Source organism: Lepidochelys kempii, chromosome 3 (assembly GCF_965140265.1).
Source record: "Lepidochelys kempii isolate rLepKem1 chromosome 3, rLepKem1.hap2, whole genome shotgun sequence".
In the NCBI taxonomy this organism is placed as follows: Eukaryota; Metazoa; Chordata; order Testudines; family Cheloniidae; genus Lepidochelys; species Lepidochelys kempii.
In genome coordinates, this window is record NC_133258.1 from 5,338,201 (window position 1) to 5,359,388 (window position 21,188).

Consider the following 21,188-nt stretch of genomic DNA (forward strand, 5'->3'; position numbering starts at 1 on the left):
GGCATCCTCTTCTCACACTGACAATGAGTCTGTGCAAGCCCCTGGTTCACCCCTGTCACCAGCCTTCAGTCCGTCCAGGCATGCTCCAGTCTAGAGGGCTCACAGCCCCTTTCTTGCAATGACGAGCAGGTTCCAAGCAGCCGGTACGTGGGCTCGTCTAGTGGCCAGAACTGAAGCCAGGCAGAGCGTGGAGGGGTGGGTTTGCAACGGCGTCCATGTGGGGAACTCTGGGGCTTGGGGAACTGGAATGACGTCCACCCTCTTCAGGTTTGCTTGGATGAATCAGACTCCCTCCCTGCCAAGGGAACATCTCACCTGCCTCAACCCACGATGGTCCCTCATAGAATCATAGAATCATAGAATATCAGGGTTGGAAGGGACCCCAGAAGGTCATCTAGTCCAACCCCCTGCTCAAAGCAGGACCAATTCCCAGTTAAATCATCCCAGCCAGGGCTTTGTCAAGCCTGACCTTAAAAACCTCTAAGGAAGGAGATTCCACCACCTCCCTAGGTAACGCACTCCCTCACTCCCTCCATCTTCACCTCAGTGCACTGCTGCAATGTTCAGATGGGACCAGCAGCCTCCTGGGCCTTCAGGGACATAAGCTGTCTGTTCCCCCCATCTTCTTTCCCTGGACAGCAGAGAGAGAGAAACCCTTCCTTCAGCCACTGCAGTTGGCTCTGCACTGAGTTGTAAGGGCAGGTAACACCCCATAAGGCCTCAGGGGCATCATGTCCCAGTGCCTGGGTGCTGGGAAAGCCTGTCCCAGAACAGCGCACGGTGGGGAGAGGTTATCGTGCAGTTCCAGGGGTTCCAGGCCCTCTTGAGGGAGGCTTTGGGATGGCTGAGTGGGCAAATTGGGGAAGGGAAGTGTCCTGGCTGCTCTGCTGTCAGTTGGGGGAGGAGAGAGTCACATGAGATGAAGTGGGGAAAAACATTTCCCCACGGGGTGAACTTCTTAAAGTCACAAAACTCAGTCAACCTCAAAGCCAGGCTCAGCTCCAGTGACTGCAAGATTCGCTATGAAAATTTCACACCTGACTCCACTCAGGACTCCAGGAGCCCACTGGTGTCTCTGCCACTCGCTTCCCATGCGACGTAGGTCAAGTCACTTGTCTCAGTTCCCCATCTGTAAAGGTTCCCTTTCTCCTACCCTGTGTCTTGTCTATCGAGATTGTAAACTCCTTAGGGCAGGGGCCATCTCTCAGGAGGTCTATGCCCAAGACCCAACACAATGAGGCCTGATGTTGGATGAAATTAGTAGGCAGCAGGTTTAAAACAAACAAAAGGAAGTATTTTTTCACACAACGCACAGTCAACCTGGGGAACTCCTTGCCAGAGGATGTTGTGAAGGTCAAGACCATAACAGGGTTCAAAAAACAATTATGTAAGTTTATGAAGGATAGGTCCATCAATGGCCATTAGCCAGCATGGGCAGGGACAAACCCCATGGCCTGGGTGTCCCTAAACCTCTGACTGCCGGATACTGGGAGTTGATGACAGGGGATGGATCACTCAATAAATGTCCTGTTCTGTTAATTCCCTCTGAAGCACCTGGCATTGGCCACTGCCAGACAGGGTACTGAACTAGATGGACCATTGGTCTGACCCAGTGTGGCTGTTCTAATGTTCGGGGCTCCCAGGAGCTCTCCCTTCTGAAGGATGACAACAAGATCCCGCCTCCACTGAGTTACAGTAAGTGCATGTGTTGGGTTCCCATTCGTTTCCGTCCCTCGGTAGGTTAATTCACTGCTCAGGGCCAACCCAGAGGAGGGATTGAACAAGGAGAGGCAGTGGCGTGGTGAGCTGGGCTGGAGGGCTGGGTGGAAAGAGTCAAGAGATGGCAGCAGGGCGCTAAACCTTTCCAAACTGGCCCTGAACTTACAGAGTGGGTGCTCAGCACGTTCAGAAACTCAGGCCCCTTTAAGAGCTCTCAAATTGGGCCCCAAATTCATTAGTATAAATCTTGGCCTGGATAAGTGAAAGGATGCACAAAGGGGTCACTGGCAGAATGGAGGTGGGGGCAGGGAATGTGGTAAGTATTGCAATGGGGTTAGCAGGAGTTTTTCACCTAACTTCCAGGCGTCTGTAAAAGACAGCTCCGTGCCAGGGATAGCCTGGTGCCACTCTGCGATTTGCTCAGCGTGTGCATGACACGTGACACACATTCTCATCCTCCGGCAACACGGTTCCATCCTAAGTTCAGAAATATCAACCTTTTCCCAGGGCCCCATGCTGCGAGCTGCAGCCACCTCCCTCCCCGCCCCCGGAACAAACCCAGCCCTAGTAGAATAAGGGGAACAGATTCACAACAAAAGCAAAAAATGCTGAAAAACTATTTTTGGTGACCCACGTGTCAGCGAAAAATCAAGGCTCTCTTGTGAGCTGAACAGCAGAAGGCAGTGAAGTGGTGGAGTGTATCTCCCAGGAGAGGGAACGGCTCAAATGCTTTTCTCTGCAGGATCCCGCTGCGGTCCTATAGCAAGCTACCTCCCTGTGCTCCCAAGGACCCTATTGCTCTCCAAAGAATCAGCGATGCTGACCTAAAATTAGGGTAGCCCATTTCCCACGTGCTTACTCAGTCTCTGCAGCATGTCATGAAGCAGCCTTGTATGTTTCCACTGGTTTGATTTTCTTCAACTTAAACATTCGGATGGCGACTGAAAGTGACAGCCTGGAGGGGACCCATACATCGGGGCTGTTCTAGGGTAGTAACCATTTATGTGATGTTTCATTGTAAACACACAAGGTGGTGACAATATCCTCATGTGGTAGACTGCCAAGCCATGTGACGCCTCTAGCCATCTCACCGCACACTCTCCACGACACGAGATTGGCTGTCTGACATACTGAACGCCAGTGAAAGTAAGGTAGGATCTGAGGCTGAAATAAGGAAATAACAAGTTGAAAATTACTTAGCCACGTTAGATGTTTTCAGGTCACCAGGACCTGATGCAATGCTCCCTCCCACCCATCCCCCTGGACTCATTTTAACACTAAAAACCTCCAAGAAGCTCTAGACAAATGCAATTTTAAAAAGCAACCTGTCCCCCCTCTCTGCTTCCAGATGACACTGGCTCGAGGCCCGGGATATATTTAGAAGCTCTGACACAGAGATTTTTTGCTCTGGAGACAGAACGCTCTGCACCTAGAAATGAAGCACATTTGATTGTCTAAAGGCTGAATTAAGCACGGCTCTATTTATTTCAGCACGTGCCCATCCTGGAGACCGGCCCTCAGCTCCTCCATAAATCAGGAGGGGAGATCACAGACTGTGCATAAGCAGTGCGTTATTGTCGATCATTTATAACTATGTCACCACAAATCCTTTTCCAGCCTCGCAAAGCCCCCATTCCTCAGGCAGGAGGAGCCTACCTGCTCAGTACCAGCTGTTAAAATGAAGCAGAAACATGCATGGTACAGTGTTGCCTGGCAGTTAGGACAGGGGTCTACGAGTCAGGACTCCTCGGTTCTATTTCAGTCTCTGCCACTCACCCTATGAAACGGAACTGGGCAAGCCACTGATCTCTCAAGTCAGTTTCCTGGTCTGTAAGATGAGAGATAATGCAGCCCCACTTCATAGAGGTGTCATGGAGCTTAATTAAATTCACATTTGTAAAGTCCTTTGAGGTCAGCCAGGGGAAGTTGCTATATAAGCCCAATGCACTATTGTTACAATAAGGCAGGTGTCAGTTATCTGAGGGCATAGGGAAATCATCAGAGACCTCTCTGAGAGCAAGAAAAACCCTCTACTGTCCCCCATGCACCAAAGAACAAGTCAAGTGGGAGTTCACGAGCGTTTGAAAGCGATTCCCTTGGGCTGTTGGTTGTAATCTCTTTGGGGCAAGGACCCTCTTTCATTCTGCGTGTGCAGTGCCCAGCGCAACGGGGCCCTCCAGATAATCCTCCAGACAATCCATGAAGCAGGCAGGAGAAGTGGCATTGAGACACTCCCCCAAAGTACTGTAGGGGACGGGGTTGGAGGGCGAAGGGGACGTAGAACCTTGGCCTGGCTTGGCAGTGAGTGGAACCTGTTCCCACCTGACAGCTGTTCGGTGTCCACTGTGTGAATTCAGTCAGTGCAGCCTGCTCCAGTCCCTAGTAACCAGATGGCCATATCCCCAAAGCCACCAGCTGGACTGGCCCCCTTGCAGGCCGGCTCAGAAGACACGGGCCATGGAGGTTGAACTGCTTTCTTGCCCCTAGAAGACTCACAGATAAGGCCAGAAGGGAGCACTGTGATCATCTAGTCTGACATCCTGCATAGGACTTCCCCAAACTAATTCCCGTTTGAAAAACAGGGCCCCTCCCTCTAGGCAGAGGCTGATGTCCCTTGGCAGGGCAGTGTGAGCTAGTTTGAGCTAAACTACAATAGGAAACAGCAGTTCCTCCTTCAGCCCCGTCACTTCCCTGGGTCTCAAATCTCATAAGAACATCATAACGGCCACACTGGGTCAGACCAAAGGTCCATCTAGCCCAGTATCCTGTCTGCCGACGGTGGCCAATGCCAGGTGCCCCAGAGGGAATGGACAGAACAAGGAATCATCTAGTGATCCATCCCCTGTCACCTACTCCCAGCTTCTGGCAAACAGAGGCTAGGGACACCACCCCTGCCCATCCTGGCTAATAGCCACTGATGGACCTATCCTCCATGAACTGCTCTAGTTCTTTTTTGAATCCTAGCGGCAGCTGCTCCCATTTGTGCCCCCAGAGCTTAGCTGCACTTCAAACACAATTCATCCCTGTCAGCAGAAACGCGCGTGCATCTAACGGATTGGCCAATGTGTCCCTCTGCGCCATGTGCAGATGCCAGAGAATGCAAGTGCCACTGTGTTGCAGAGAGAAGCTGTCCAGAGTCCAGAGGCTGTGTCAAACCTGGAGAGCCAGGGCTCTTTTAGATCCACAGGGGTGGGCGGACATGTGATCACGGGCTGGAAAGGGACAGTAAAAACAGCCCCATCCTATGTAAGGTGCCCTGGCCAGAATCAGGCTAACATCAGATGTGTCCTCTCCTGGGCATGTCTGCCCTGGCTGGGTGATGAGTGCTGCATTGTGACCTACCAGGTGTGTTCGGTCTCTAGCTGCTGCAATGCCAGGATTCACTCCCTGCTGAGACCATATTACTGAGCAGGCCTCAAGCTGCCTCCATTTACAGCATGAACATTTCCTGTGCAACTCTTTGCTCGGCATCCCTGGAGTGCACCACAGATCCCAAAGGACCATTGCGACCATCTAGACTGACCCCCTGTGTAAACCAGGCCAGAGAACGTCCCCCAAAAATTCCTAGAGCAGAGCGTTTAGAAACACATCGAACGTGACTGAAACATTGTCCGTGATGGAGAATCCAGCCCTTCATAAATTGTTTTCATGGTTAATTACTGTCACCATTAAAAATGTACACTTTATTTCCACTCTGAATTTGCCTCACTTTAACTTCCAGCCGTTGGATCTTGTTAGACTTTTCTCTGCTAGACTGAAGAGCCCATTATTACATATTTGTTCCCCCATGTAGATACTTATAGACTGTGATCAACTCACCCTTTGACCGTCTCTTTGTTGAGATACATAGATTGAGCTACCACTATCCGGCACGTTTTCTAATCCTTTAATCATTCTCGTGACTCTTCTCTGACCCCGCTTCAATGTATCAACTTCCTTCTTGAATTGTTGACACCAGAACTGGACACAGGATTCCAGAAGCGGTTGCAACAGTGCCAAAAACAGAGCTGAAATAACGTCTCTGCTCCTAATTTCCCTGTCTATGCATCCCAGGATCGTATTAGCCCTTCTGACCACAGCATCACTCGGGAAGTTCATGTTCAGCTGATTATCCACCAGGACCCCCAAATCTTTGGCAGAGTCACTGCTTCCCGGGGTAGAGTCCCCCAGCCTGTAAGTATGGCCTGCAGTCTTTGTTCCCACATGTACATACTTATATTTATCCATATTAAAATGCATATTGTTTACTTGAGTCCAGTTTACAAAGCAATCCAGATTGCTCTGCATCAGTGACCCGTCCTCTTCATTATCGACCACTCCAATTTCTTGGTCATCTGCAAACTTTATCAGGGATGAAGCCTCGGAGGCTGGGGGCTGGGCAGATGAACTGGACCCTGAGCTGTGAATTCTGAGATGGTTTGTAGTGGGGGATAAACAGCATCCTGTGTCTGACTTGAAAGGGGCCAGGCAAGCTCTTCCCGGCCTAGTTACGGGTTCAAGGCCCTGCCCTGCCTGATTCAGCTCCGGCACTTGACTCGGGGTCTGTCACAGGCCAGGTGAGCGCGTCCTACCCCCCGGGGGTCTCCCTCTCTCCCCAAAGAGCTCTTTTTCAACCAAACCTATTCTGAAACTTCTCACCCAACAGCATTCTGGTTCCCCAGCCAGCCCTCATTCCGCCAGCTCCGGGCCTTACCTGGGTGGGCAAGATGCCATGTTTGATGCCCGTGTTGTGTGTCCCCGTTCCAATAACCCCAGTGGCCGCCACTTCCGAAACAGCTCCTGTCATAAATATAAAGGGAAGGGTAAACCCCTTTAAAATCCCTCCTGGCCAGAGAAAACATCCTCTCACCTGTAAAGGGTTAAGAAGCTAAAGGTAACCTCGCTGGCACCTGACCAAAATGACCAATGAGGAGACAAGATACTTTCAAAAGCTGGGAGGAGGGAGAGAAACAAAGGGTCTGGGTCTGTCTGTATGCTGCTTTTACCAGGGACAGAACAGGAATGGAGTCTTAGAACTTTTAGTAAGTAATCTAGCTAGGTATGTGTTAGATTATGATTTCTTTAAATGGCTGAGAAAAGAACTGTGCTGAATAGAATGACTATTCCTGTCTGTGTGTCTTTTTTGTAACTTAAGGTTTTGCCTAGAGGGATTCTCTGTGTTTTGAATCTAATTACCCTGTAAGGTATCTACCATCCTGATTTTACAGAGGTGATTCCTTTACATCTATTAAAAGTCTTCTTGTAAGAAAACTGAATGCTTTTTCATTGTTCTAAGATCCAAGGGTTTGGGTCTGTGGTCACCTATGCACATTGGTGAGGATTTTTACCAAACCTTTCCCAGGAAGTGGGGTGCAAGGGTTGGGAGGATTTTGGGGGGAAAGCTGTGTCCAAACTATGTTTCCCAGTAAACCCAGATAAAGTTTGGTGGTGGCAGTGGAAATCCAGGGGCAAAGGATAAAATTAATTTGTCCTTGGGGAAGTTTTAACCTAAGCTGGTGAAAGTAAGCTTAGGAGGTTTTCATGCAGGTCCCCACATCTGTACCCTAGAGTTCAGAGTGGGGAAGGAAACTTGACAGCTCCTAAGCTGCACACAGACAAAGAAACGTCATCGGCAGTTAGTTGTGGTTGTTCCCGGACGCGTCTCTCGAGACGATATTAATTAATGTGACACCCAGAACGAGGGCCATTAATTGCCAGCTGTCCCAGATCAGGATGTGCCAACCCAATGTAATGCACCCGCCGGTTCATATCAAACCGTGCTGAGATCACAGGCTGGCGGGCAGGGGGTCCAGACATGGGCCTGACACTCCGATTCAAGACAGTCCCTTTGATGCTCTCCCAGGGCCTTAGGCTGATCTCAGGGAACATCACCCATTCCCCAAATCCACAGCACGGACCCAGTGCCAGGCATGTGGGACTTGTGCATGGGACAGGTCGAGCCCTGACTGCTTCTGGGCACTGAGGAGGCATGTTCATATGACACCAGCTGAAATGGGACCCACGCCCCTGGTCCACCTTCCCTGCCAGCATCCGAGATCCCCTGCTACCGGGGTAACCTGCAGGTCAGCTCCGCTAACGGGGAGCTGCTTCCCTGGCTGAGCCCAGCTGGAACGCAGCGTGCTGGGACAGCACAGGGGGAAGGGACCCGCAGCCCCAGCGCGCCGACCGCCAGGCCACTGGCTGTTACCGGGCGCGACGCAGGAAATCCAGGCAATGGGGAGACCTTAACCTGGGATGTAATTCTGAGCGAGGAAAGCGGTGGATTGAGGTTACTGGCATGGCTGTGTCCCTGAGCCCTCCTGGCTGGGGGAGGTGGGGTATCGCCCAGGCTCTCATCACCGCAGGCTGCTTTTACCGTGTGCTTTTGATGTGCCAGGGCTCGTGAAACTGAGGGACTGACAGCCTCATTTGCAGCCCCCCCCCCATCTCAATGCAGCATGCAGCCACCCCGGAGCCCTCCCACCCAGCTCTGCCAGTGCAGGTCTGTTCCCAACCGCAGAACCCCCCCACAGGCCAGTCCTGGGCTCCCCCCACAGCTCTGCCAATGCCCCTCAACGCCAACCCACAGCCCCCTCCCTCGCCGTCCCAGTCCTGGGCTCTGCACGCAGCTCTGCTGATGCCCCTCAATCCCGATCCACAGCCGCCTGCTTTTCCAGCCCTGATTCTCTCCTCAGCAGAGATTCCCACCTGTGACGGTGGGGTGAGCTTTTTTCACTGGGGATAGATGGGGATCAGGGTGTGACCGGCCAAAGCCATGGACAGGTGAACTCTGAACAGAGCTCTGTAGAAGCTGACTGCGAGCACAGCCCCCAGCAGCATGTCCCCGCCCTCGCCAGCCTCCCACCCCGAGAACTGGGAGCTGGGCTGGGAGCCAAACACTTTGTAAACATGAATTAATTCCCATAGTGCTGCTAGGAGGGGAAGTGCCATTACCCCATTTGTAAATAACGGGAAACTGAGGCAGAGAGTGACGAAGTGACTTTCCAAAGATCCCAGAAGAATAGAACCCAGGAGTCCAGAATCCCAGCCCTGTGTCCTAACCACTAGACTCACTCCTACCCATTGCTCACTTAAGCCAGATTTTGCGCTGTAGTTTACACCAGTTCTGGGCCAAACCCAGATCTGATGTAATTGGGAACAAATCTCCCCTACTGGGGCTGTTCACCTAAATTCTATCACTTATTAGCAGAATTAAAACAGCACCTACGGGCCCTGTCATGTTGGGCGCTGCACAGACAGACCCTGCCCCAAGGGGCTGAGGTGACAGATAAAGGGGAGGGGGAAGTGACTTGCCCAACATCATACAGGAAGTCAGTAGCAGAGCCAGGACTAGAGCCCAGGTCTTCAAAGCACCAGTCCAATGCTCTAACCACTAGGCAATGCTACCTGACATAAATAGGAGTGTAAGTTGGACAACAGTAAGTGTGGGGGGGGGGGCAGAAGGCTGGGGGTTGTAACATGGGAAGCATCGAAAGGAAAGTGTCAGAGAGTCTGCTTTCTCTCACACCTCGTACACCCTCTTGTTGTTGCTTTCTTTGCTACAGCCCTGTCCTTAGCCTGCAAATTACACTGGCAACCACTCCCGGCTGTGTAACTTTCTGCCTCGTTTTCACTGGCTCTGAATTCGGCCCTCTGCAACCAACATTACAAACCCACACTCCCCTGCAGCCCGTGATCTGAGATGACTGGATGGGAGATGGGGGGAAACAAGCCGGACGATTCCTATTTATTTTGCCATCATTTAAAGGGTTAAATCTCACTGAGACCCAGAGCGAGTGCAAGTCGCCAGTGCCTGGCTAACCCACTGGAGCTCAGGAGATCGGCCAACACAGAGCGTTTTGGGGGACCTCTCCCTGCACGAGGGGGGGCTCAGGCCCTGCACAAGGGGCGCCTTCTCGTTCCATTCAGTCTAGAACTCCATTACAAAGTCATCAGGAGCGAGCCTGCCTCTCCCGCAGGGCAGAGTTAATGACACATGGACGCCTTTCGCTCACCACGAGGGCAGGAGCACTCAGGTGAAGAACCCCTGGTAGCTGCGCCAGTGGGCTCTGTGTTATCGCTGTGTGTGCGCCCACTGAGTCCCATGTTTAACGGGGCGCAGGGGGAAGCCTGGTTGGGTTTTAAAAGTGCCTAGGCCCCAGATCCTCCATGGTAATTAGGTATGTAACCAGGTTGGCCGCTTACTGTCTCCGCAGCGCCTCCTCATGGCCAGGGCTGCCACAGCAGCGCCCCACCCTTGTTTCCTCCTTCACAGGGCTCCTCAAACAGACTCCACCCAGTCCATGGGAAAATTTGGGGCCCAAATTATTCGGTCCTCAGGTACACTCTGGCCCTCCAGTTCAGTGTCTCTCTCCCCTTAGTTGGGGGTTCCCAGCCCGCTTGGCCAGAGCTGGGTCCCAGTTCAGCGCCTCTGCAGGAGCCGATCTTTGCTGCATCTTCACGCCAGATACAGGGTCTCAGGTTTCTGTTCCTGAGCATCCCCCAGGTTACGACCCGGCCTCCCCCCACAGCTACTTCTCCCCACCACCCGCCCCCTGGCAGCTCCTTGCTCCCTTGTGCAGAGAGATAGGAACTCGCTGCCTGCTCTCAGCTGGGGCTCATCTGGTCCTCAGGGCTGGCTTAGTCTCAGGCTCTCCAGCCCATGGGCAACCATGCTGTTACAAAGTGCCTAACTCCCACTGTAACCAATGGGAGTTAGGCACCTAACTACATTTGAGGATCTGGGCGAAAATCCCACAAGAAATCTGCATCTTTAGGCAAGTAAACACCTTAACAAACCTGGCCCTGGGGCTCCCTGTGTGAACCGGGTGTGGTGAGAATAAATCCATCCGGAGGACGATAACAACCATCCCTAGCTCCCAGGAGACTGGTACTAATAACAGTGACTGAAACCCCAGCGGCTGGTCAGTGCTGCAAGAGGGAGAAAAACAAATGTCCCCAATTGTCCCATGCTACACACTGAGAATAGCTGGGCTGAGGTGTCCCGGGACCCACTTCTCCCAGACCCCTGGCTGTCAGAGCTGGACCCAGCAAACAGAGGAGGTTGTAGATTAATAGCCAGGAGCATTCCAGGCCTGGGGTTCCCATCTCGTCTAAAAGCCCGCTCAGAAGTCCTGGCTCTCAGGAGCGTTCTCTGGGGGCAGACAGCTGCTGTGGGGCAGAGCTAAGGGAACTCCCCCCCCACACACACATGCATGCAGCTCATGAAAGGAAAAGCCATAACTATTCATCACGTCCCCCGGGACAATGAGTGCTGACCGCAGGAGGGACGATAAATCTGGACCAGGCGATCTTTAGGAAGTGTGTGGGGACCTCTGATAAATGATCTACGGCCAAATAAATGGCAGGTGGCGAAAGGGGACTGGCTGTTAGCAGCTCTATTATTAACTTCATAATTAGCTGCAGCCGCTCGCAGGCTGGGTGCAGAGGTGCCCGGCTGGTCCCCTGTGAGAAGAGCTGGCTGGTCACAGGCAAGGCTGGGGAGCGCATGCCAGGCATCCTTTAGGTGGAGTTATGAAACAGAGTGTCAGGAGGCAAGGACGTTGCTTGTTAACTCCAGGCCGGGATGTATTTATGTCATAGTTTCAGGGCAAAAGGGACCAGCGGATCGTCTAGTCTATCACAGGCCACCAGCACCTGCCCCTTACGCCACTGAGCTCTGGCTCAAACCCCTGCTGGTGGAGAGGCAGCTGCTTTATAAAGCTTCAGAACCTGCTCAGAAGTCACTGATCCCCAGGAGCTGCCAGCTCGTGCTGAGCCGGGCGGTTTGCTGGTATCTAGCAGTCCCACGTGTCTTTCCCGTATTAAGGATGAGAGGGGAGTTCACTCTCCACAGCTCATCAGTCGTTGCACTGCCCACAAAGCGTTAAAATGGTGCCCAATGGGACACTGGCTTTTCTGAGCTGGAAAACTTCCTACCAGAGATCGGACTCCAGCTGAGATCGACTCTTGCTCCCGCTCCTTTTTAAACCAGGGGCGTAGAGGCCAAAGGCCCTGGAGCCTGTTCCCCAGGTCTGATACTTTGCCTACCCCATTTCCTTAATAACCGACATATTCTCTCTAACGCTGATGACCTTGGGGCTTTTTGCTACTTGGCATAATGGCGTCTGCATCATCTTCTCCCGGGGCCCTTGGAAACTCCTTGAACGGTTGGGATTTAACATGCCCTTGATCCAATTCCCCAGAGACATTTTCTTAGCCGCGTTTGGTGCGAAGAAGTGAATAATTCTGGGTACCACCCCTGTCCAAGTGACACATTCAGGCTGAGTTCCTGCAGCTCTATTAATTCATGCTCCTGTTATCAGACCGCAGCAGGCTTTGGTCCAGCGGCATAAAATGCAGCCATGTCTGTGACCCTTGAATGCAAGGCTGGGCGACCATCGGATCATCGGCCTCTGTAACAGATCAGCAGCTTTGATTCAACACGCCAGCTGGGCAGGACCAAAGGTCATTAAAAGCTGCACAACGTGCCCACGGCCTATTCCACAGCTTCATCCCCCGGTCTAGGGCAAAGTGCGACCTAGCGAATTAGCCGCTTAACAGAGGCTGGTTGGTACATTCCAATGTATCGGCGAGTGAACTAGTGCATGGTTCGTCCTCTTCCCACATTGCCAAAGGCGTTCCGGGCAGACTCAGCTGCTGCAGATTCTCAGCCCTGCCGCGGGTCCTTTGGGATTCTTAGAAGTGAACTTACTGTTGCCAAACAAGGTGAAGGCTGGTGACCAATATGCTCTGCTCACAGAGCATAGGTGGAAGCAGTGGGATATTTCCATACGTACCATCATCCCTTATCCACGTCCTTCAGCCATTACCTGGCAGGGCCAGCTCCTGGAGAAAGACTGTGGTTTTGAGTTCTGTGCTCACTCAGCCCTAGGTAGCTGAGAAGACTATTCATGGGGTTTGCCAGATTGAAAAATGACTGAGACCACCCACGCATTTCACACAGGTCGCTGAGCAGCCATGAGATGGTAATTAACACGCCCACCCGCACTGGGCAGATGGCTGGTATGTCTACACTGCAATTAAAACCTGCAGCTGGCCTGTGCCAGCTGACGAGCTTCCTGGGCTCAGGCTGCAAGGCTGTTTAATTACAGTGTAGACTTCCCAGCTCAGGCTGGAGCCCAGCCACTGGGACCCTGCGAGGTGGTCAACATCACACACCTATGTCCTTTTGTGACTCTAGCTCTTAATCACTGTGTGCCTCAGTCTCCCCATCTCTACAATGGGTATTATAGTACCGCCTGGCCATGCAGAGGTGTTGTGAGGAGAAATACATTAAAGGTTGAGAGGGGCTGAAATACTTTGCTGTGATGGGGGCCCTATAAGGATCAGGGAGAGCTGGCCAGAACCCACTGATTTAGGGGAAAATTGGAAAACAAAGGGGGAACCCATATTGTGCTCGGTTTGACTGGGGATGAATAATTACACAAGGGGCCGGGATTTCAGAGACTCCAACCCAGAGATGCCATCACTCTCACAGTAATCGTCTGCATCTCTCCTATTGCTGCTCTGTGCTTGTCAGCCACTGCCCGGCATAATGACCTTTCCTTCTCGCCACCCTTCCCCATTCCCCCACGGATCTCAGCATCTCTTTCCACACACACAGCTCACAGAGAGGAGAACAATAGGCAGAGAAAAATCAGACAAAGGAGACGTCCTCCCAGCCCAAGGGCCGGGCAGACGAGACAGGCCTCAGCTGGAAACTGAGGCAAGCAGGCAAGTCACCATGCAGTTCTCCCAGTCATCACTAACCCAGCTATGTTTCTAATGATCAAATCCCCCGTAACTATTACCTGTCTCTTCCCAATAACTGGAGTTCCCTCCCTTGGAGAGGTATCCTCAGTGCAAAAGGATACCACGACATCACAGAATCATAGAATATCAGGGTTGGAAGGGACCTCAGGAGGTCATCTAGTCCAACCCCCTGCTCAAAGCAGGACCAATCCCCAACTAAATCATCCCATCCTCTGGAAGGAGGGTCCCAACTATGGGATCATTTCCCTCTGCTCCAGTTAGATGTTCCTCTTCCCACAAAGCAGGGGCCCTTGGGGGACATACAGGGCTGGCGGATTATCCGCCTGCTGCTGAGCACCCAGAATTCCTATTTGTTTCCCCTTTGAAGAAGAGGCCAGATGATAAATTTCTTTTAGTTCAGCTACGGGGCTGTTTAGGAGCAGTCAGAGGTGACCAGGGACACTGGACGCCTGACTTGAGACCCTGATTGTCATCCCCCCCGCCCTCCAAAAATTAGACCCCTTTAAGGAGAGCCAAGCAGGGACCTCAGAAAATGGGCCAGCAGAAGATCTTGGCTAGGAGGATGAGGGGTGTTATCTCGTGAAGGCCCCAGCAGTCCTGGCACGCAGCACGGTGCAGGCCGAGAAGGAGGGTGGAGGATCTGTTGTGGTGTTTATTGGCCACATTGCAGCCTATGCTCATGCTGTGCTAACTATCCCATATCTCCAAGCTGTGGTGATTTATTTCTGCCTCGTCCAGTTTCCCCCGGTCTGTTTTCCCTCGGAGTGAATAATTAGCTCGCTCCTTTGCTCACCACCCTGCCTTTCCTAGGGCGGCTGAAATACCTACTTCCCAAACGCTGGCCTTTGGTCCTGACTGCTCCACGCCTGAGCACATCCCCGGCCTCCGACAACCTAGTGCTCAGCACACGCCAACGCCGGCTGCTTTCGGCCACAGGGTCTCTGTGCGATCGGCCCAGAGCGACTTCTCCAGGCCCTGAGCAGAGCCGTTCTGGCTCCTGACAGCTCACATGGGAGGCTCACCTGGCAGAGCTGCTACCTACAGGCTACGAGGATCCCAGCGTGAGTCCCCGCTGCAGCAAGAGGCAGACAGCCCGCTCAGAATAGGGCATGGGGCAGGGGCCTCCTCCAGGGGCTGGCTGAGGGCACCCTGGTACCTGGCCCCCAGCTGCTGTAACCAACCCTACCAGGGGCTCTCGGCAGAACTTGAGCCCGCTACCTTCAGACCCTTAGCGCAGACCTCTACCACCTGAGCCAAGGAGTAACTTCATTAGCTGGTAGTAGGCTGTTATCCTCCAGGTGGACCAGCCTCTAGCCGGGGAGGGAGGGGGGATGACACTGCACAGGGGGTGTCCTACTGGCAGGCTGGGGAGCAGAACATTTTCCAGGGTCAGGGAAACAGCAAGTCAGTGCAATTCTCCTCCCTGGCCTGGCCCGGCCCAGGGGGCCATCCCTGTAACCTCTGGGTCTCAGGAGGCAGCGACCATTGACACAGAGACCAGCACTGCAGCCCTTCCCCAGTCTCTGCTCAGCCTTCCTCAGGAGCGTCCTGCTTATCTGTGCCACGTTCGCACCTGTATCCGAACTGAGAGCCGGGCCCCGTTGTTAGGGTTGCCAACTTTCTACTCACACAAAACCAAACACCTTTGCCCCACCCCTCCTCTGAGGCCCCACCCCCTGCTCACTTCATCCCCCTTCCCTCGGTCACTCGCTCTCCCCACCCTCACTCACTCGCTCATTTTCCCCAGGCTGGCTCAGGGGGTTGGGGTGTGGGAGGGGGTACAGGCTCTGGGCTGAGGCTGTAGGTTCCAGGGTGGGGCCAGAAATGAGGGGTTCAGGGTGTGGGAAGGGGCTACGGGCTGGGGTGTAGGGAGGTGAGGGCTCCAGCTGGGGGTGCAGGCTCTGGTGTGGGGCCAGGGATGAGGGATTTGGGGTGTAGGAGGGGGCTCCAGGCTGGGTCAGGGGGTTGGGGTGCAGGGGTGTGAGAGGGCTACAGCTGGGGGTGCAGACTCTGGGGTGGGGCTGGGGCTGAGAGGTTTGGAGTATGGGAGGGGGCTCCAGGCTGGGTCAGGGGGTTGGGGTGCAGGGGGATGGGAGGGTTCCATTTGGGGGGTGCAGACTCAGGGGTGCAGCTGGGGATGAGGGGTTTGGGGTGCAGGAGGGTGCTCCAGGATGGGATTGAGGGGTTTGGAGGGGGATCAGGGCTGGGGCAGGGGGTTGGGGCATGGGAGAGGGTCAGGGGTGCAGGCTCCGGGTGGTGCTTACCTCAAGCAGCTCCCAGAAGCAAAGGCATATCCCTTGTTTGGCTCCTACGTGGAGAGGCAGCTCTGTGCACTGCCTCGTCTGCAGGCACTGCCCCTGCAGCTCCCATTGGCCATGGTTCCCAGCCACTGGGAGCTGTGGAGCCGGTACTTGGGGCAGGGGCAGCAGGGGCAGCACGTGGAGCCCTCTGGCTGCCCCTCTGCGTAGGAGCCAGAGTGGGGACATGCTGGCTGCTTCCAGGAGCTGTTCAGAGCCAGGGCAGGCAGGGAGCCTACCTTAGCCCCACTGTGCTGCTGACTAGACTTTTAACAGCTCGGTCAGCAGTGCTGACTGGAGCCGCCAGCTCCCTTTTCCACCAGGCATTCTGGTCAAAAACCGGACACCTGGCAAACCTACCCATTGTACGAGGCACCACATCCGAAAACCGAGAGCCAGCCCGTGCCTCAAAGAGCTGACAGTCCACATAGATGAGAAAGAGACAGGGTGGGAGATGGGAAGGATCATCACCCCCATTTTACAGCTAGGAAACTGAGGCATGGAGAGACTCATTGATCCATCTAAGGGCACCCAGGGAGGCTGTAGCAGAGCCAGAAATGAACCCAGATCTCTAGAGGCTTAGGTTACCACCATATCCGCTAGAATAGCCTTCCTGGCTCAGCCGGCAGGCTGCTCCTGGGATACAGACAATCATGAAGTTTATATATATATATATATATATATATATACACACATACATATACATACATATACATACATACATACACACACACACACACACCCTCCCCCACCCAATTACCTAGCACTTTTCAGCAGTGGATCTCACAGCACTTCCCACCAGCCTGATGAGGCCGGGCAGTGCGATGATCCCCACTGTAGATGGGAAACACGAACAGAAAGGCTAAGGGCTCGTCGACACTAACTACACAGCCAGGAGGGGTTCTCCCATCAGCGTGGGTCGCCCACCTCCCTGCGCGGTGGTACCCAGAGTGTCAGAATAACTCTGTCGACCTAGCACTGGCTACACAGGGACTTCGGTCGCTTCATTTCACTCCGGAGGTGGATGTTTTCCTTATAGTTAAGCCAACCTAGTCTCCTAGTGTAGTCTAAGCTCTGTGACCTGCCCAAAGTCACCCAGGCAGTCTGGTGGAGCAGAGACCTGAACCCCAAACTCCGCTCTCCTAGGCTAGTGCCCTAACCCCTGGACCATCCTTCCCCTCATTAATAATCCCAAGACCCCACCACCACCACCACCACCCAGCCCTGAAGTCCAGATCAGCCCAGCAGCACCCTGGGAAGCAGGCCTCTCTCTTTGGAAGGAGTTTGTCTTCGCCAAACTTCCCTCATCTGAGGCTGCCCCCACGCTGCCCCCTCCCCCCCGACGCGGCTGGCAGCTCAGGCTGGCAGGCCAAGAACGTGCCTGCTTCACAGTGAGGATTTCCCAGCGGGCTCTGGCATGGGAGTGACCCTTGCTCCGAGGAAGGCGGGCAGGTGTGCATGGCCTCACTGCTGAAGATATTACACAAGAAATTTTGTAAGACCTTCATGAACTGGGTCTTGATCCACAAAATACTTGATGTTCTGATGGTGCCAAACTTTTGTGCAAAGGAGGTGTGGCGTACACGTGATTTTACAACACAAAATAAAACAAGCAAATAGCTTACACGCACTGCTTGAATCACCAGTGACAGCCAATGGTTACTCATAGAATCATAGAATATCAGGGTTGGAAGGGACCCCTGAAGGTCATCTAGTCCAACCCCCTGCTTGAAGCAGGACCAATTCCCAGTTAAATCATCCCAGCCAGGGCTTTGTCAAGCCTGACCTTAAAAACCTCTAAGGAAGGAGATTCTACCACCTCCCTAGGTAACGCATTCCAGTGTCTCACCACCCTCTTAGTGAAAAAGTTTTTCCTAATATCCAACCTAAACCTCCCCCACTGCAACTTGAGACCATTACTCCTCGTTCTGTCATCTGCTACCATTGAGAACAGTCTAGAGCCATTCTCTTTGGAACTCCCTTTCAGGTAGTTGAAAGCAGCTATCAAATCCCCCCTCATTCTTCTCTTCTGCAGGCTAAACAATCCCAGCTCCCTCAGCCTCTCCTCATAACTCATGTGTTCCAGTCCCCTAATCATTTTTGTTGCCCTTCGCTGGACTCTCTCCAATTTATCCACATCCTTCTTGTAGTGTGGGGCCCAGAACTGGACACAGTACTCCAGATGAGGCCTCACCAATGTCGAATAGAGGGGAACGATCACGTCCCTCGATCTGCTGGCCGTGCTCCTACTTATACAGCCCAAAATGCCGTTAGCCTTTTTGGCAACAAGGGCACACTGTTGACTCATATCCAGCTTCTCGTCCACTGTCACCCCTAGGTCCTTTTCCGCAGAACTGCTGCCTAGCCATTCGGTCCCTAGTCTGTAGCGGTGCATTGGGTTCTTCCGTCCTAAGTGCAGGACCCTGCACTTATCTTTATTGAACCTCATCAGATTTCTTTTGGCCCAATCCTCCAATTTGTCTAGGTCCCTCTCTATCCTATCCCTTCCCTCCAGCGTATCTACCACTCCTCCCAGTTTAGTATCATCCGCAAATTTGCTGAGAGTGCAATCCACACCATCCTCCAGATCATTTATGAAGATATTGAACAAAACCGGCCCCAGGACCGACCCTTGGGGCACTCCACTTGACACCGGCTGCCAACTAGACATGGAGCCATTGATCACTACCCGTTGAGCCCGACAATCTAGCCAGCTTTCTACCCACCTTATAGTGCATTCATCCAGCCCATACTTCCTTAACTTGCTGACAAGAATACTGTGGGAGACCATGTCAAAAGCTTTGCTAAAATCAAGAAACAATACATCCACTGCTTTCCCTTCATCCACAGAACCAGTAATCTCATCATAAAAAGCGATTAGATTAGTCAGGCATGACCTTCCCTTGGTGAATCCATGCTGGCTGTTCCTGATCACTTTCCTCTCATGCAAGTGCATCAGGATTGATTCTTTGAGGACCTGCTCCATGATTTTTCCAGGGACTGAAGTGAGGCTGACTGGCCTGTAGTTCCCAGGATCCTCCTTCTTCCCTTTTTTAAAGATTGGCACTATATTAGCCTTTTTCCAGTCATCTGGGACGTCCCCCGTTCGCCACGAGTTTTCAAAGATAATGGCCAATGGCTCTGCAATCACAGCCGCCAATTCCTTCAGCACTCTCGGATGCAACTCGTCCGGCCCCATGGACTTGTGCACGTCCAGCTTTTCTAAATAGTCCCTAACCACCTCTATCTCCACAGAGGGCTGGCCATCAGCAATGGCAGATACGTTCTCAAATTGTAAATCTACAGGGTTTTTTCCTCACAGGCATGAATCAAGTGTTCTGTACTCAGGCCAGAACCTGCAAAGATTCATAGAAACAAGACGGACTGGCCACCTGAATACTTTGGAAATAATCCCCAGTAGTTTGGAAGAGATTCACAGCATCCTGTCAGACTTTGGGCATGGATCTGGCACCCTGTCCATTGAAGCAAGGGGCTGTTCGAAGTTACAGAATCACCCAAATTCTTGTTCTTCACCGAGGTTATGAAAATGATTTTGAATGGTTCTTGCTCCTGTGAAAAGTCACCTTCAAAAGGAAGGAATGCAGGGGTGGCGCGTCTAATAGGCAGGGGAAGGCTGTGCCTCCCCAAACAGCCCCATGTGGCCCCACCCACGCGCCGACAGGAGACCCCCCTTCTGCTGCTAGTTGGCCCCAGTCCAGGCAGGCTGCTCCTCTGCTGGGAAGGGAAGCCTGCTGGGGCTGGGGCAGATGGGACTTGGTGTAGCTGGGGCTGCCCAGTACTCGGGGGGGGGCCCGGCCCTGAGACCGCACCACCCAGCACTTCAGGGCAGGGGGGAGATGGGTCCACACACCGCACACCAAACCGGGGCTGGGGAGGGGGGGTCCGTGCACCGCCTGGTGCTCCGGGGCTGGGGGCCGCACGCCATGTGGTGCTCTGGGACTGAAGGGGGGGTGGCCGTACCCCTGCCCAGTGCTCTGGGGGGCCATGCGCCACCCCATGGTCCGGTGCTGGGGGCCGCGTGCCCACCTGGTGCTTTGGGAGAACCTTAACGCTGCAGCAGCTAACGTGGCTCTAAAATATCCGTGGGTTTCACACTACGTAGTTCTTCTCCCTCCAGATATTCGCAGACTCATGTCCAACACCTCAGTCATCTCGTCACCAAGCTATACGCTATTTAACCCTTTAACTCCTACCTTGGAATTCAGTCCCTGGATCCTTTTTGTTGCTCTCCTCTGAACTCTCTCCAATCTGTCCGTTTCATTCCACACCTGGATAATGATGGCAATATTCAAGGTGCGTCTGCCCTGGAGCCAGAGAGAGGGATACCTCTCATTACCTCCCACCACTTGCTTTGCATGCGCAGTCCCAAATCTCATTGGCCTTATTGGCTTCCACATCACACTGCTTGTCTGCTTGTTGTCCATGGTACAGTACAGTTGCCTGTACCATTCCTGCCTTCCAGTTTCCATGCTCCCTTTGGGTATTTGTGTTTTAGATTATTTCCCTCCAAACTGGATCGCATTTCATTTCTTTGCTGCCCATGTTTCTGAGCTCTCCAAGTCCACTTCACTATCCCTGTGTCTTCTGGGTTATCTGCAACCCCTCCCAGTTTACAGCAGTATCAGCTGTGAATTTCATTAACCCCTTTCCAGGTGTTCCCTCTAGTAATTCACTAGACCCCACCCCACAACTCAACCCTTTGCTGTTTATCTTTATGCTCTTGCCGGTGGCTTTCAGTCATAAGAACGGCCATACTGGGTCAGACCAAAGGTCCATCCAGCCCAGTATTCTGTCTGCCGATAGTGGCCAATATCAGGTGCCCCAGAGGGAGTGAACCTAACAGGTAATGATCAGTGATCTCTCTCCTGCCATCCATCTCCACCCTCTGACAAACAGAAGCTAGGGACACCGTTCCTTACCCATCCTGGCTAATAGCCATTAATGGACTTAACCTCCATGAATTTAGCCAGTTCTCTTTTAAACCCTGTTATAGTCCTAGCCTTCACAACCTCCTCAGGCAAGGAGTTCCACAGGTTGACTGTGCGCTGAGTGAAGAAGAAGGGCATGACCACATCCCTTCCCAAGCCAATTTGAAATAGTTTTTCAAGGAAGATTTCATGAGATGCAGTATCAACTGCTCTAATAAATTCCAAATTCATTACAGCATCTGCATGCCTTTCAAGGCACTTATTTTGTAATCCTATCAAAAAAGCAATCAGGTTTGTCTAGTAGGATTTATTCTTTATAAATCCTGTGCAGTTTATTGCTTCTCGGTTTCTATTATCCCATAGATGTTCAGCAATTGTTCCTCTTCGTATTAATTACATTGTTTAGGGGGGTGTTGCCCCAGGATGGAGGGGTGTGTTGCCCCAGAATTGTATTAAGCTAATTGCAACC

General features: G+C 52.8%; 1 long non-coding RNA gene across 1 annotated transcript; it reads right to left on the minus strand.

The window, feature by feature from the left end:
• Positions 1–1,582: 1,582 nt before the first annotated feature.
• On the minus strand, positions 1,583–20,614 carry LOC140908448 (uncharacterized). Its single transcript, XR_012157869.1, has 4 exons — positions 19,985–20,614; positions 10,498–10,629; positions 6,413–6,498; positions 1,583–2,883 (listed from the first exon to the last, which is right to left on the minus strand). It is a non-coding gene; the product is annotated as an uncharacterized lncRNA (long non-coding RNA).
• Positions 20,615–21,188: the final 574 nt, after the last annotated feature.